This window comes from Engystomops pustulosus, chromosome 1 (assembly GCF_040894005.1).
Source record: "Engystomops pustulosus chromosome 1, aEngPut4.maternal, whole genome shotgun sequence".
Lineage (NCBI taxonomy): Eukaryota > Metazoa > Chordata > Amphibia > Anura > Leptodactylidae > Engystomops > Engystomops pustulosus.
The window spans coordinates 179,578,835-179,597,208 of NC_092411.1; positions in this window are offsets into that span (position 1 = coordinate 179,578,835).

Below are 18,374 nucleotides of genomic sequence, written 5' to 3' on the forward strand. Positions count from 1 at the left end.
GCACCTTCGTGAGCAAATCAGACAGATTGGGGTATGTCTTGAGGAAACGCTAAACTATGAGATTTAACACATGGGCCAGGCATGGCACATGTGTCAGTCTGCCGAGTTGCAGAGCCGCCACCAGGTTACGGCCGTTGTCACACACAACCATGCCTGGCTTCAGGTTCAGCGGTGCCAGCCACAGATCAGTCTGCGCCGTGATGCCCTGTAATAGTTCTTGGGCGGTGTGCCTTTTATCGCCTAGGCTCAGCAGTTTGAGCACCGCCTGCTGTCGCTTAGCGACGGCACTGCTGCTGTGCCTAGAGCTAGCGCTTGATGGTGCCATGCCCACGGATGGTAGTTCGGAGGAGGAGGTGGAGGAGGGGTGGGAGGAGGAGGAGGCATAGTAGGCCTTTGAGACCTGGACCGAGGTAGGCCCCGCAATCCTCGGCGTCGGCAGTATATGACAAGCCGCAGGGTCAGACTCAGTCCCAGCTTCCACCAAGTTAACCCAATGTGCCGTCAGCGATATATAGTGGCCCTGCCCGGCAGCACTCGTCCACGTGTCCGTGGTCAGGTGGACCTTGTCAGAAACGGCGTTGGTCAGGGCACGGATGATGTTGTCTGACACGTGCTGGTGCAGGGCTGGGACGGCACATCGGGAAAAGTAGTGGCGGCTGGGGACCGAATACCGAGGGGCGGCCGCCGCCATGAGGTTGCGAAAGGCCTCGGTCTCTACTAGCCTATAGGGCAGCATCTCCAGGCTGAGCAATCTGGAGATGTGGACATTAAGGGCTTGGGCGTGCGGGTGGGTTGCACTATATTTCCCTTTTCCGCTCCAGCGTCTGGGGTATGGAGAGCTGAACGCTGGTGGATGCTGTGGAGGATCGTGGAGGCGACGATGGGGTTTTTGTGCCAGGGTCCTGGGCAGGGGGCTGACTATCAGCTGAAACAGGGGAAGGAGCAGTGGTGTGCACGGCCGGAGGTGAACGGGCTTGGTGCCACTGAGTGGGGTGTTTAGCATTCATATGCCTGCGCATACTGGTGGTAGTTAAGCTAGTAGTGGTGGAACCCCTGCTGATCCTGGTTTGGCAAAGGTTGCACACCACAGTCCGTCGGTCATCCGGTGTTTCCTTAAAGAACCTCCAGACTTCTGAAAATCTAGCCCTCGCCGCGGGAGCCCTCGCCACGGGAGCTTCACTACGTGACACATTTGGCGCTGATGCACCTGCTCTGGCCCTGCCTCTCCGTCTGGCCCCACCACTGCCTCTTCCAACCTGTTCTGGTCGAGGACTCTCCTCCGTCTCAGAAGCACTGTGTTCACCCGGCCTATCAACCCAGCTTGGGTCTGTCACCTCATCATCCTCCGATCCCTCAGTCTGCTCCCCCCTCGGACTTCCTGCCCTGACAACAACTTCCCCACTGTCTGACAACCGTGTCTCCTCATCGTCGGACACCTCTTTACACACTTCTTCCACTACGTCAAGAAGGTCATCATCACCCACAGACTGCGACTGGTGGAAAACCTGGGCATCGGAAAATTGCTCAGCAGCAACCGGACAAGTGGTTTGTGACTGTGGGAAGGGTCCAGAAAACAGTTCCTCAGAGTATGCCGGTTCAAATGCCAAATTTTCCTGGGAGGGGGCAGACTGGGGGGGAGGAGGCTGAGGTGCAGGAGCTGGAGGAGTGCCGATTTCGGTGACATGGGTGGACTGCGTGGAAGACTGACTGGTGGACAAATTGCTCGAAGCATTGTCGGCAATCCACGACATCACCTGTTCGCACTGTTCTGGCCTCAACAGTGCTCTACCACGAGTCCCAGTAACTTCAGACATGAACCTAGGGAGTGTAGCTCTGCGGCGTTCCCCTGCTCCCTCATAAGCAGGTGGTGTCTCACCCCGCCCAGGACCACGGCCTCTGACCCCTGCAGTAGTTGGACGCCCACGTCCCTGCCCTCGTCCTCTACCCCTAACCCTCGGGTTAAACATTTTGAAAATGAGAGTTATAACTTGAATTTTTTTTTTAACTTTTTTTTGTTTTTTTTGTTTTTTTTTTGGTGTTTTTTAGTTTTTAAAACCAAACGATGCTATCCTATTGCTATGGCTATTTTCTAGCCAAGTATGAAAGCACACTGCTATGCCAGATGAGATGACGCTGAGTTATGAAAAAAATAAACGTAAAATAAAAAAGGAAATGGCAGACTGTGCCTAATTGAAATACAACCCCGGGCCCTAATAAATTTTCCCACTTCGGTCTTTGCGATGGATATGTGCGTCACTAAGCGCAAAACACAGCGGTCGCAAGTCTCACTCCAAATTGCTCACAATTTGCTAGTAGATGCACTGCAGCAAGTACAGCCACCAGCAGATCAACCAGAAATCAAATATATATAATGCTACTGTAGGCGTAAGTAAGCCGTTTGGATTCTCCTATGGCTATTTTCTAGCCAAGTATGAAAGCACACTACTATGCAAGATGAGATGACACTGAGTTATTAAAAAAATAAACGTAAAATAAAAAGAAACTGGCAGACTGTGCCTAATTGAAATCAAACCCCTAATAAATTTTCCCACTTTGGTGTTTGAGGTGGATATGTGTGTCACTAAGAGCTAAACACAACGGTAGCAAGTCCCCCTGCAAATTCCTCACAATATGGTACTAGCTGCACTACTAGTGCCAGCAAGCCCAGCCACAAGCAAATAAAAAAAAAAGTATAACGTTATTGTAGCCCTAAGAAGGGCTGTTGGGTTCTTGTTGAATCACTCCTGCCTAACACTATTCTAATAGAACACCCTATCGCTTTCCCTAACCAGCAGCAGCTCTCTCCCTAGCGGCATCCAGACACAGAATGATCCGAGCAGCGCGGGCAGCGGCTAGTCTATCCCAGGGTCACCTGATCTGGCCAGCCAACCACTGCTATCGACGTGTAAGGGTACCACGTCATGCTGGGTGGAGTGCAGAGTCTCCTGGCTTGTGATTGGCTCTGTTTCTGGCCGCCAAAAAGCAAAACGACGGGAGCTGCCATTTTCTCGAGCGGGCGAAGTATTCGTCCGAGCAACGAGCAGTTACGAGTACGCTAATGCTCGATCGAGCATCAAGCTCGGACGAGTATGTTCGCTCATCTCTAATTGTGATCCCTCACGGGCAGGGTCCTCCTCCTACTTGTCTCCTGAACACTGTAGTTTTGTATTTTGTACTTTTGTACATTTGTTACATTTGTTATTGTCTTAATGTAATGTATGTGAACACCTACTGATTGTACAGCACCATGGAATTAATGGTGCTCTATAAATAAACAATAATAATAATACTAAAAGTTTTTTGCCACCTTCCCAGTACATGGCATGGAACATAAAATAATGTCACTAGGAAGCACAACTTATTATGCAGAAAACAAGTCCTCATAAAGTTCTGTACACAGAAAAGTAAAAAATTTCTGTTTTTTAGAAGTTAGGGAAAGAAACACAAATCTAAAATTAAAATGGCAAAGGGTTAATATTGATGATCTATTCAGTAAGGATTCAACACAGAGATCCGATCAGATCTGAGTTCTCTGATTAGTGACTAGATAGGGTAAGTGCAAGTCAGCTTTCATTAAAGTGAATAATAGCTAAGTTAAAGTTAACATAGCTTAGCCACTACACATCAAAAATCTGCAAAACTCCAGATGACTGGTGACTCTATATACTTTAAGTGTGCTATAATTGTAAAGACCTACAAAATAAAGTTAACATGCCATATGTTATCCACAAATGGTGGCCGAAAATTGACACATAAAAAGACATTGTGAAATTGGCATTTGTTTCATTATTTCATTTAATCAGTAAGTTATATGACGATGCCTTTAAAAACAAAATAAAATCCTGCATAAGACAAGCCCTCAATCAGTTATGTTGGTAGATAAATAAAAAAGTCTCTGAGAAGGCAGTGATAAATGTTTAATAAAGTGGGTTAAATGTTAAGCTAAAAAAAGCTTTTACACACTTTTTTGCAGTATTATTTCAGATTTCTTTTCACACAGTGGGTGAATAAAGCCAATATAAAACATACTGCAAATACTTAATAGAGACTTAATTTTTTGTATGCATGGCGCGTGTGGGGCTTTTGGGGCATTTTAAATTTATGGAATTTTTGCAAGCCAAAAACTGTTTGTTACTGATTGTAAGGTCCATGACCTTACAACCAGACTCTGATCAGACTCTGATGTGATCTGCAATGTAAGTGTTAAAGGGGCCTCAGGTTGACAATATGCGTCTGCTAGGAGTTAGAAGAGTTATTAGTACAGCAATACATTTCATTTTTAATTTTTTGCTTTCATCATTTTACTCTCAATTTTGTAATTTATACTTTTGTTTGGATTAACCCCTTAAGGACCAGGCCCTTTTTCGTTTTTGCGTCTTTATTTTTCACACCCCACCTTCAAAAATCCATAACTTTTTTATTTTTCCATGTAGAGAGCTGTGTCATGGCTTGTTTTCTGCGTAACAAATTGCACTTCATAGTGATGGCATTTAATTGTCTATGCCATATACTGGGAAGCGGGAAAAAAAATCTGAATGCAGTGAAAATGGTGAAAAAACACATTTGCACCGTTTTCTTGTGGGCGTGGATTTTACGTCTTTCACTGTGCGCTCCAAATGACATGTCTAATTTCTTCATTGGGTCAATACGATCACATGGATACCAAATTTGTACAGGTTTTATAATGTTTTCATACATTTACAAAAATTAAAACCTCCTGTACAAAAAAAAAATTCTTCATTTTGCCGTCTTCTTGCGCTAATAACTTTTTCATACTTTGGTGTATGGAGCTGTGGGTGGTGTCATTTTCAATGCTTTTATTTTTAGAATTGTACGACCTTTTGATCACTTTTTATTGAATTTTTTATATTTTTCAAAATGGCAAAAAAATGCCATTTGCGACTTTGGGCACTATTTTCCGTTACGGAGTTAAACGCAGTAAAAAAACATTCTTATATTTTGATAGATCGGGCATTTTCGGACGCGGCGATACCTAATGTGTTTATGATTTTTACTGTTTATTTATATTTATATCAGTTCTAGGGAAAGGGGGGTGATTTGAATTTTTAGGTTTTTTTAATATAATTTGTTATTTTTTATTTTTTTTTATTAAAATTTTTTACTATTTTTCAGACTCCCTAGGGTACTTTAACCCTAGGTTGTCTGATTGATCCTACCATATACTGCAGTATACTACAGTATGGCAGTATATGGGGATTTTGCACACCATTTATTACAATGTGCAGATCGCACATTGTAATAGATGGTCTAAAACATGATAGCCTCGGATCATTGTGGGATCCGAGGCTGTCATGGCAATGGATCGCCGCTCCCCGATGACGTCACGGGGAGCGGCGATCGGAGCCAAGATGGCGGCGCCCACGCGCCGCTGGGTCGTTAATGCCGCCGGCAGCTTTGCCGGCGGCGATGAAAGGGTTAACACCCGCGATCGGTACAAGCACCGATCGCGGGTGTTAGCGACGGGTGCTTGCTTCATTGTGAAGCAAGCACCCGGCGTGTATGAAGAGGGCTCAGCCCGTGAACCCTCTTCATACTACCCCATGCTCAATAAAACGTACAGGTACGTCTTATTGCGCTATGGGGTTAAACTATATAAGATCAGTTGATAAAAGGATAAAAGTCAAGGCACCCTTTTTCTGTTACATTGTAGTATGTGATTACTGCATTCAGTGTACACTATCTTCTGGGAAGTAACACAGTGATTAATGTTTATTATAAATTTCTTCACTTCACTTAGCAATTTCTTCACTTTGCAATATTTAGCTACAGTTTTATTATCTGGTGGTATTATTATTATTAGTCACGATTAGTTCACTATTTGTTCACAATTTCTGATAACATTTTTATATAGATATTCCTTAATGTTTTGATTCAGGCACATGCTGGACACAGTTTATTTTGTTTTTTTTCCCGTAGCCTGGCAGTGGTTAATACTGGTATTGTATACGACTTTCAGGATTTCCTGTGACGTCCCATGTGACTTCCTGTGGACCTCCGGCTGTGTGGCGGCTGTGCACTCAGTGAATCTAGTTATATGTCTGCCAGCCTCTGGATTTTTTTTTTTATCAGCTGATCTGAATAGCAAAATCAGTTATCTATGATTTAGCTTAAATATAGATTAAGATGTCTATAATAAGACATTACTTATTATGTCTGCTACAGTTTTCTTATAACACTTTTAGTGTTCTTTTATTTCATTTAGAATTTATCATAAAAATAAAAGTTAAAGGAAACCTACCTTTGATTTGATGCATTATGAACCAAACATACATTGAGAATGCTGTAGCTACACTGATGCAGAAACATATCTTGTTTAATCCCTGAGCTGAGTGGTTTTGCTGAAAAAACAATCATAAAATTATGATACTGAAGCTCTGTCGCTTCTTTCCTGGGGCTCAGTGCTTCTCCTCTCACATTAGTTATGAGAATAATGTAATCACTGTGTTGTACCTGACAAGCAGAAGTAATCAATTGTTGCACCATCCCCCCAGCTGCTATATTAGTAATCCAGCTTAGGTTGATTAGTCCTGCCTGGACAGTTCAGGAAGCTCTGTGTAACATGCAGGTTGAAGGCAATCCAGATTTCCCAAAATCTCGAATGTTATAATTGTTTTTTCAGCAAAAACACTCAGCTCAGGGATTAAACAATATATAATTCTGCATCAGTGTAGCTATAGCATTCTTAAGGTATGTTTGGTTCATAATGCATCACATCAAATGGTAGATTTCCTTTAAAGCATCAGCATTGCATTAGGACACATCTTAACCAATATTTAAAGCTAGAAAAAAATCTGTACGCTGTCTTCTAATTAATCCTGGCTTTAGGCAGTTGGATTAATTCCTCTTGTCTTCCATAAGAATCTGTCACTTGATCAAGATGTTTCTTCACAAGTAGCTGTCTGTCAATACTTTGTTAGAGATGTTGATGATAACACAGGAAACTAATTAAATGGCTACTCTGCTAATTACAGAATTAGACGGCTTATAAATCTGTCTAATTGTACATATTTTGTGATCATAAATCCTAAGCAAACACTCTTTGCTGCTTTTATCATGGAAAACTCTACAATATTCCACAAAATAAGATGCATTCCTGCATTCTCTGGTTAAATATATGTCCCTCATATACTGTTTATATACTATTTTCAACTTTTTGATCAGTCAAAGTAACATAGATACTGCTTAATTATATGCCATCAACCTGTCCATTCACCTCCATTCTCTACCCCATTCCATATATTCTCACATGAATAAGATTAAAATGGCTGTCTGGCATATTAAAATCTTAGGGCAAGTGCAGGAAATTGTATGGTCATCTTTCCTCTTGGCTGCTACTTCTAACTATGAGCTCCAGTCCAATTTACATGGCTGCAGCAGGGTCAATATCACTGCTGCATTGAATTAGTATGCAATAATTCTTCATGCTGGACCATTAAACCAAAATTATTTATATTTTACCCTAATTTCACACACCAAACCCTATGCCACTGAGACACATATCTCAAAAACTTCAGTATTTACATAGTTTTATTGATTACACTAATGCTTAATGAATTTCATTAATTGAATAAATTATTGATTTTACCATCTCCAGTGCATATCTTACAAACAATACAACTTAGATATTGTGATTTGCTTTTTACCCATTAGTAAGTAAGGACATATTGTAACCCACTGAAATAAGCTAATTATTTACATTGATTTCACATTTAGATGTGAAATATCATGAAAAGGATAAACTAAAATACAACTTATGTATATAAGCAGAAAATAGGTTTTACAAAATATGCAAATGAGCCTTAGGTGCTCTAGGCTCCATAGATGTCATTTGAGTCTGGAGCTCCTCAGACTCATTTGCATACTTTTTGAAATCTTTATTTCTTAAAAACAAGGGTGTCAAGGAAATATTAATCTTGAATGTGTAACATTTGTTTAACTATAGGGCAATTACAAATTTTGTTGAAATATTTGACAATCGGCATCTCTTGAAGTGTCCAGGCAGCTTTTTATGACATCTTGGAGTTTTTACAGCCTGATAAACTCTGACCTGAAGACTCCAAAGGACATGTGGTCACCCCCCCCTTCCCCACCTGCATCAGGATTTGGAAACAAAAAACTGTTTAACCCCTTAACGCTCTGCGCCGTAGCTCTACGGCGCAGAGGTATAAGGAGTGTATGAAGAGGGCTCACGGGCTGAGTCCTCTTCACACAAAGGTGGGGGTTTTAGCATTTTGCAGAAAACCCCCACCGCTAATAACCGCGGTTGAGGCTTGCACCGATCGCGGCTACTAATACTGTTATTGCTGCCGGCAATATCCCCGGCGGCGTATAAAAGACGGCGCACGCGGGCGCCGGCATCTTTTTTGCGATCGTCGCGCCCACGAACGTCATCGGGGGGCGGCAATCGGTTGCCATGGTAGCCTCGGGTCTTCTTTTGACACGAGGCTACATGGCTTCTGGAGATTCGTTACAATCAGCCAGTGGCTCATTGTAATGAATGACCTGCAAAAATGCCATATATTGCAATACAGAAGTATTGCAGTATATGGTAGGAGCGATCTGACCATCTAGGGTTAATGTACCCTAGATGGTCTAAGAAATAGTGGGAAAAAAAGAAAAAAAAAAGTTTAAAAAAATTAAAAAAAATTAATAAAATATTAAAAATTCAAATCACCCCCCTTTCCCTAGAACTGATATAAAACATAATAAACAGTAAAAATCACAAACATATTAGGTATCGCCGCGTCCCAAAATGCCCGATCTATCAAAATATAAAAATGGTTACGGGCGGCGGTGACCTCCGAGGCGGGAAATGGCGCCCAAATGTCCGAAATGCAACTTTTACACCTTTTTACATCACATAAAAAATAAAATAAAAAATGATCAAAATGTCACACAGACCTCAAAATGGTAGCAATGAAAACGTAGCCTCATTTCGCAAAAAATGACACCTCACACATCTCCGTGCACATGAAAAAGTTATTAGTGTCAGAAGATGGCAAAATTTTTTTTTCTTTTTTGTACACATTCGTTTAATTTTTGAAAATGTATTAAAACACAATAAAACCTATATAAATTTGGTATCACCGCGATCGCACCGAACCAAAGAATAAAGCTGAGGTGTTATTTTGAGTGCACAGTCAAAGTCGAAAAAACTGAGCCCACAAATTCCAATTTTTCCACATTTGGAATTTTTTTCAGCTTCGCAGTACACGGCATGTTAAAATAAATAACATTACGTTAAAGTAAAATTTGTTACGCACAAAATAAGCCCTCACACAGGTCTGTACACGTAAAAATGAAAAAGTTATGGATTTTTGAATTTGGAGAGCGAGAAATGAGCGGAAAAACCCTGCGTCCTTAAGGGGTTAAATATTCCAGGACTCTCCTCCTCATTAACACTTTGTCCAATCCTGAATGACCCTGTGGACTAATTAATCAATGGGAGGTTCTGAAACCTGAACTAAACAGAGTGTCAAATGCTTGTAGGGGCGAGCTGTCTGAGTTTCCATGGGAAGAGTCTGTGGACCCTCTAGACCACTGTGGGAGAAGATGATGGTACTAGCCGACACCCGGGACCGGAGTCTAAGTGCCACCTGGTCTTCAGAGCCCGCCACAAAGCGAAATGGTCTTGCTGCGGCAGGGTGCCACTAGGTTGTTCCACGGGTGCCGCCCCGTCCCCGAAAAAACAACATAACGCACTGTTTGGAGAAAAAAGGTGGGGGGTCGGCCACAGCTTTAATAATAACAATATCTAAATTTAAACAGACCTGTGGAGAACCCAGACCAGTTCCCTAAAATTCACCTAAGATGCCTTTGCGGGGGCATGTCCTAGTTGGTCCATCAGGTGATTTCACCTGAGGGTCAAGATTCCATCACAGGCCAAGCTGTGACTGACAACAACAACATAGCATTGAAACAACTAAAAACCAAACAACAGTAAAAAGGACAACCTACATTAGGAATACAACATAGGAATTACAAAAAATATAAATTACAAAAAATATAACTTTAGGGAGGGAGGGTGGGTATCTCTTGAGCGTGGAGCAGTCCAAAGAGGCTGGGCTAGCTCCGCACTCAGGGATAAATATCCTGTGCGAGCACCACTGAGTGGCCAGCTAGATCAGCTGGCCACATGACCGGTGGGACGGGAAGAGGAGGAGGGAGCAGGAGGGGCCTCATTGATGTTAAAGCACGGCCAGTCCTGCAGCTCCCCGACCTGGGCATCCAAGCTGAGCTGAGTGTGCATGTCTAGTGGTGTGACAAGGTGACTGCTTGAGAAGCATGCGTGGATGTAGAGTGGGATACTTATTGGTCCCAGTATAAATGCAATAAGTGGTGACAGCAGATAATATCTGGAGTGCTCATATCTGGAGTGGTGACAGCAGATCACATCTGGAGTGCTGGAGCTGTATGAGGTATGGTTTATGCTCAATTTGTGTCCTGAGTGAAAGGTGAGCGAAAGTTTGAGTAGGCTAAATTAAATTGTACAGTCGCACCACAAGTCATGTGACATGGCAGTGGCTTCCTTGCCGTGACAAAGTGCATAAAAAGGGGGCACACATCAGCCTGTAAGTGTGCTTAGTTTACAATCCTTCATCCTGATGGTAGGTCGTCCTTAAAGGGTACCATCATTTCTTTCCAGGCCTGTTTCATGAGTTTTTCTTTTTTAATTCTGTTGAAGCATGGTTGAAAAGCAAAATGAACAAATGAAAAGCCTTTCATTTATTCATTTTCATTGCTCTGCCAGGAGCTTGATCTTATATTCATGAATACAATTATAAGGTCCTTCCAGGGAGATTGTTCATGGACAGATATAGATCCATCTATATGGTCAGTAATGTCTGTCTTTTGAGGTAAAAGACAGGGAACTTCAATTTACATATCAATAAAATGGTGCAGAACTTTTAATAAATGTATACAGTATTGGTAAATAAACTAATATCCTGGTAAATATGCTGGTACAAAAACATGCGGAAAAGTGGCCAACCTATTTAACCCCTTACTGACGTGCTGCGTAGTAGTACGGCGTGCTTCGGGTCCCTGTGCATGGAGAGGGCTCATGGGCTGAGACCTCTCCATGGCCGCTAGGTCTTTGCTGCATATTGCAGCAAAGACTTACCGGTAACACCCTCAATTGGTGGTTCAATGTCGTCAATCGCTGTAGTATGGTAGTACAGGCAGTCCCCGGGTTACATACAAGATAGGGACTGTAGGTTTGTTCTTAAGTTGAATTTGTATGTAAGTCGGAACTGTATATTTTATAATGGTAGATCCAGACAAAAAAAATTTTTTGCCCCAGTGACAATTGGTGTTTCAAAATTTTTGCTGTAATAGGACCAAGGATTATCAATAAAGCTTCATTACAGACACCTTACAGCTGATCATTGCAGTCTGGGTCTATAATAAGGCATCCAGAGAGCTTCACCAGTGGTCACAGTGGGCAGAGGGGTCCGTCTGTAACTATGGGTCATCTGTAAGTCGAGTGTCCTTAAGTAGGGGACCGCCTGTATATGGAAGGGTCGATCATACAACCTAGGGTAGTACCCTGAAAAATAGTAAAGATAAAATAACCTAAAAATTCCCCCCCTTTCTCTATAACTGATATAAATATATAAATAAACAGCAAAAATCATAAACACATTAGGTATCGCCGCGTCCGAAAATGCCCGATCTATCAAAATATAATAACGTTTTTTCACTGCGTTTAACCCCGTAACGGAAAATAGTGCCGGATAGTCGAAAATGGCATTATTTTGCCATTTTAAAAAATATAAAAAATTCTACATAAAGTGATCGAAAACGTCATCAAAAGTCACAAAAAATTACACCACCCACATCTCCGTACACCGAAGTATGAAAAAGTTATTAGCGCCAGAAGAATAATAATTTTTGTAAATGTATGAAAACATTATAAAACCTATACAAATTTTGTATCCCTGTGATCGCACCGACCCAAAAGAAAAAGTAGACATGTCATTTGGGGCACACAGTGAAAGCCGTAAAATCCAAACCCACAAGAAAACAGCGCAAATGCGTTTTTTCACCGTTTTCACTGTATTTGGAATTTTTTTCCTGCTTCCCAGTACACGACATGTTCTGCAGAAAACAAGCCATCACAGAGCTCTTTATGTGGAAAAATAAAAAAGGGGAATGAGAAATGGAAGTGAACAAACCAAAAAGGGCCAGGTCGTGATGCTGCAATTTTACTCATTTCGGATGATTTTGGGATTTTTATTATGAATCTATCAATTCTGCATATCATAATGTAGTGTTTTACATTAAGGGACATTAAAAGATCAGGTGCTGGATCTACAGAAGTACTTTCAAAATAGTACAACATGTTGCTACAGAGTCCAAAAAGCTTGTTTGAATGTAATGCCCTCAGCTGGAACAGTGGTGCTAAGTACAGGGTACTACAGGTAATGCTAGTTTTGGTTCATTCAGTTACAAAAATATGTGGCTTGTCATTTTAACAGCTAGTATCCCCATGTTGAAGAGCTGTTTCAGTACAGCAGAATCAAATGACTTAATTATCTCAGTAAGCAAAGTAGGATAACAGGATAAACTTCCTTCGAAATATGCACTGTTGCTACTGTGCATGCTGGGTAGATTGTGCTTTTGTGCAATCTTTTCATGCCGGGACTAGGAGGTAATTACAACAGCTGTGTTTATAGTATTCCTTACATCTGCTCAGCATCTCCAAGTACAGGCCGCACCAAACCAGTGACGCACCCTTTAAATCAACTGTTGCTCAGGACTTAACCCTAAAATAGGTCTGCATATTTCTAAGGTTTTTTTAAATACACTGATAACTATGATAACCCAATCTGCCTTTCTCTTCAGGGCTCTGTTTTTATATTTTTTACTTTGTCATCCTAATGAAACATTATACAAGGAGATAACACATTTTACTAGACTTGATATATTTAAAATATTAATCTTTCTTAAAATTTTTTTTAGCTAAATCACCATATTTGGATGCCTTTAATGTTTTCTTATTTTGGTGTACGTAGCTGTGTAGGGTGTCATTTTTTTTGTTTGACCCTTTGATCACTTTCTATAAAAATTTTAAGTATGTTGAAATGACAAAAAAGTGACAGTTCAGACATCTGAGTTTTTTTATTAATACAGTATGCACATGGTGCTCTACATTTTATTCCAAAGGGTGGTTGCTACTGGTCTTTTTATTGATTGGAGGCTTCTGCTGGTCATTTTATTGACTGGAGGCTGCTGCTAATCATTTTATTGTGAGGAGGCTGCTGCTGGACATTTCATTGAGATGTTGCTGGGCATCTTATTAAGGGGGTTGAGGAGGGTTGCATGACAGTATCCAAATAAAGGAGGCTGCTGCTCCACTACATATAAGGGGTATAAGTAAGTGATTATTTGTCGGATAGCATATATGTGTAATTTAAAGTGTAATGTGTTGGACGGGGGTGGCAGCAAGATTTTAGGTATATGGGGACTCTGATACAAAGTTCACATCAGGGCCCACAGGTGTCTTGTTACACCATTGAATGTACTGCATCTGAATTAGACTCTGAAAAACTCTGCAAAAGATCATAGCCCCCCCCCTTATCAATGAAGTCATGAATGCGCTGCCAGCATTTAAGTCCCACGGGTCACTTAACATGAACAATTAGCACTCTCAATCAGTGCTAGAACTGGTGTCAGCTCCCCTTAACGGTGTTGTGCAGTAACAGAACCACACTCAATGTTAAGGTGTCAAAATTTGCCATAAGTTTATTTACTGATAACTTTCAAAGTGACAAGAAGTGTTCCAGTCACTAGATAGATGCCCTATACTGTCATCAAAACTAGAAAGGTGGACATTTTGTTTATAAGAACATCAGCTCCAGATATGCATTAAAATTATCACAAAATGTCGTATAGTGTTTTTAAAGTTGATGTTTTAATACACAAAATTATTCAGTCTCCCGCCTATGCATTATTCACATGGCTTATTTGAAGGCTTTATAGTGTCTTTGCAATTTACCATTGAAACCTCCAAAAATCCCACCTATGTCGTAAATAGACACAAACAGGTTTCTCAATAAGCTAGTATTGAGAATGTAATGTATAATGTATCTATGAGCCAGCTCTTTTAGGTGAATGAGGGAAGCAGGCTCTGATGGCTCAGCTGACTCATGTCCCTTTTGTCCTGCTGAAGAGTGGCATTACTGCCTGAATTGAGACTTTCAATAATGCATTTCACAGAGAGTCATGCAAGAACCAGTAGACCTGGCTCTGTTTATAGAGATAAGCCAAATTATCCTGGTCACTTAAAAAAGTGCCCATAATTTTTTATGTTCTATTGCAACACCTGTGCTTTTTTTTTTTTTTTTACAGTATTTACTGTTTAGCTCGATACAGATGATATTTAAATATTTCAACCAAGTAATACCCTAATTGTATAACTTCTAGAGTATGCAATAGCATCAAGAGTCAAAATGTCTTTTCTTCATTAAAGTGCATTTCCAACAGTGGTGACACATCAGACACAGACCATAAAACAGATCTCTATTAAACAAAATAGCAGCATCAAGGTAATCAGAAGGTACTGTTTTATTTTGTTTTGTTGGATTAAAAGAGCAATTTGACGCAATGCCTCTCTCTTAATTCTAAGTTAATTATTTGGTCCCACATTTATACACCACAAAATGAAAAGAGAAATAAGCAAAATGTGAAGAACTTTTCTTAACTTTTTAGTGATAAGGTCCTTAATAGTACAGTGCAGCAAGACATGACTTCCTTAACAGAACCCTATTGGCACTGTACCATGTAACTTGCTCAAGCATGACATGTAAATCGTCCCTATGGTAGCCCAAACGTGTGATCAAGGACTGGGGGAGGGACTGTTGAGGAGTAAAGTTGTCGCGAAAGAATGAATATCGAAAGAGTGTAAATCGTCCCTATGGTAGCCCAAACGTGTGATCAAGGACTGGGGGAGGGACTGTTGAGGAGTAAAGTTGTCGCGAAAGAATGAATATACCTTGATTTTTTCTTAAAGCCTTTCGTTGTCAAATTGGACTCCTACATCAGGGATTCAATGCATCTCATTAAATATTTGGAATATTTAAATGTGAATCCAAGATCCCTTTTGGTTACGATGGATGTTGAATCATTATGTACCAATATAGTTCATGACATTGGTATATCTTTATGGACAGTCAAATTCAAATCACATGCATGATTCATTTCTCTAGGAACTTCTGGAATTTGCATTGAGCTGTAATCATTTTCTATTTGATAAGGTATACTGTACAGAAATTTCTGGTACGGCAATGCACGCCGCGTTGTGCCACCTCCTAAGTGAACCTATTTTTGGGATGGTGGGAGGAGATACGTGTGCACCAAATGCCAAAGTTTTGTGCCAAAGTCATCAAATGGTACCAATATATAGATGATATTATGTTTCTCTGGGAGGGTTCGAAACAAGAATCATGAACAAAATGATAATGCATTGAAAATCAAACTTGTTCCACAGTGGGATTTTTTGATCTAAAAGTTAGTATGGTGCATTACAAAATAAAGACATTTATACAAACAATATCTTACATTTTGAGAGCTTTCATCCAAAACATCTCAAGAAAGGAAAACCTTATGGACAGTTTCTTAGATTGAAAAGGAATTTGTAAGTATTCAAAAAACATATGCTGGAGAACTTACAACTCGATTGAAAGCACACGCATATCAAAAAAAAAAAAAAAATCTCTCAAGCCTACATGAGGGCCAAACATAACAATTGTGAAGAAATTTTCATCCCAGAAAGGAAACCAAAATTTATATCAAATTCTGAATAAGAACTGGAATATACTTCTGAGTGAGCCAAAATTGCAGAGGTTCATCCATTATCAACCTACACTAACAGCAAGAAGAGCGAAAAATCTTAAAGATCAGTTAACATCTAGACATTTTGTACACCCTAGTTTGGGCACAATAGGAGGACATTGGATTAGTAGCACCTTTGCATGTGGCAAATGCAATGTGTTCCAATACATGACGAACAATGATACCTTCATAAATACTTGGAAAAACAAGTTATAAAGTAAGAGACCAACTGTAAGACTCAAAATGCTATCTATGTCATTCAATGTCCTTGTTCAAAGATCTATGTTGGACAGACGACTAAACAACTCAGGAAACGTATACAACAACATATGTGCACAATAGGGACAGCACGCCAACACTTCAAACAAGATAAAAGCCTAACTTCCGTGGCGACACATTTTTTGAAATTTTGGAAAAAAGTCACTATGAACATAAGAGGAGACGATGTAGTACCCAAGCTTCTGTAAAAGGAATTCAGATGGATTTATGAATTACAATCGATGGCTCCAAAAGGATTAAATGGGGAACTATTATTTACAGGTTTCTACAGGTAAGTACTGTTAGATGATCCAAGAGTCATGAGCACTCATATGTATTAAGTTGTAATTGGTTTTCAGGAACTTACATTTTCAGACATGTATGGTTTCACTTTCTTATAATACTTTTATTACTATTTTCTTTGTTTTCTTCTTTTATAGCACCCACTTGATTCACACTGGATATTTCACCTGAATCTATTCAAAAGAATTTGGGATAAAACATCTCTGATCCACACTCACAATATAAATGGTGGACACTCGACATATAATTCAACCATTAGCAACCATGGATCACAGGTATATTCTTTTTGAAGAAATCGACACTGACACTGTCAATGGAACCACCACAGTGGTACACTATTATCTTACAGGCATCTGTGGAACCAGATCAATAGGATCATTCTTAAATATTAACATATCTCCATCAATACTTACCTATATATCCAGATGATCTATAGAATATAGGTTTCCTTATCTATCCGAATGACATGTTTGGTGGCTTGTACCTATGTCTTCAGAAGCAAGTAACAGGGAATTACAAATATTTGATTGTACATATACATAATTAAAGTCCAGATTATCAAATCAGTGCAATGACGATACTGGTGATTATACCACAAACTAATCAGCACATGGACACTATCCCTTGCATCAATATGCAGCAATTTTCTCATGTAATTCTTATTTAAATATACTTTCCCAAACAACTAGCATGTATCCTGCACATTTATCTGATAATGTCTATGCACAATATGTTCTCAGGACACTGTCCCTGCTTCCCTCTGTGATGAGGGAGATTAGGCTGAGCTGTGGGTGTGCCCAGCTGTGACGTTGCATAACCGGCCCAAGTTGAAGGAAGGAGCATTGGGCCGGTCATGTGACCTTGCGGCGGGCGCATGCGCAGTCCAGCCGATGGAACGCTGTGACACTAATGGATGCAATATAAGCACAGGTGAGCATTTTGCATTATGATATAAATCTGGATCTTACCACCATCCCTTTCATACACCCCTGAAGAAGCCACAAGGCTGGGCGGCGGAACGCATGGGATGCTGGCCCACTCCTTATATTCTGGTGAAATCCTTCTTCTATTACATATATCTACATATATATGTTGAAATTATGGTATAAAGATACATGAATCTTATATATATATATATCATGGCATTTATTGAAACCTTTGCACATCACACTGTTGTTTTTCTATGTTGTCTGTGAAACGTTATGAGGTATAGAGAGGCACAAACGGATGGATCAACTGATATGGAAAAGGGGAGACTCTTTACCACCCCTATTTAAAGGATAATTCTGCATCCACAGCACTGCACAGGCACAGGGATCACCTGCTAGAATAAGAGCCCTGCTGAGAGAAGCATCACATGGTCTTCCTTTTCAGTATTCCTAAATATACAGTGGGTCTGGAAAGTATTCAGAGCTTTTTACATTTTTCACACTTCGTTTCATTGCAGCCACTTGGTAAGATCATAACATTTTTTTTTTGGCTCATAAATATATAGTCCTCACCCCATCTTAACAGAAATAAGCCAGAAATGTAGATATTTTTGCTAATTTATTAAACAAGAACAACTGAAACATAGTCAGACACTCCAGTATGAATATTTAGCATATAAAATATTTACGCTCCCAGTCAGCACCAACAACCCTTCTGCAAAAAACTGAGGGATCAACTGTTAGCAGACTCTCATCTGCATAAAATAGTGGCGGGGGTATTTAATCAAGTCATATCTACCAGGGAGGACCTGTCTGGGCTACAGACAGGTATTACTTGCCGTGGTAGACATGGATCTCTTACTTAAGTGCGTAGGTCTGAGCCTCACAGATACATGGCGATATCTTGACCCTGACAGTAGGGAATACATGCTTTATTCAGCATGTCCTGGTTCTGTCTTGATTATGTATTACCCAGCTCCTCCATGCTTTCCAGGGTTCATACTGCTGAAAAAGAACAAATAGTCATAT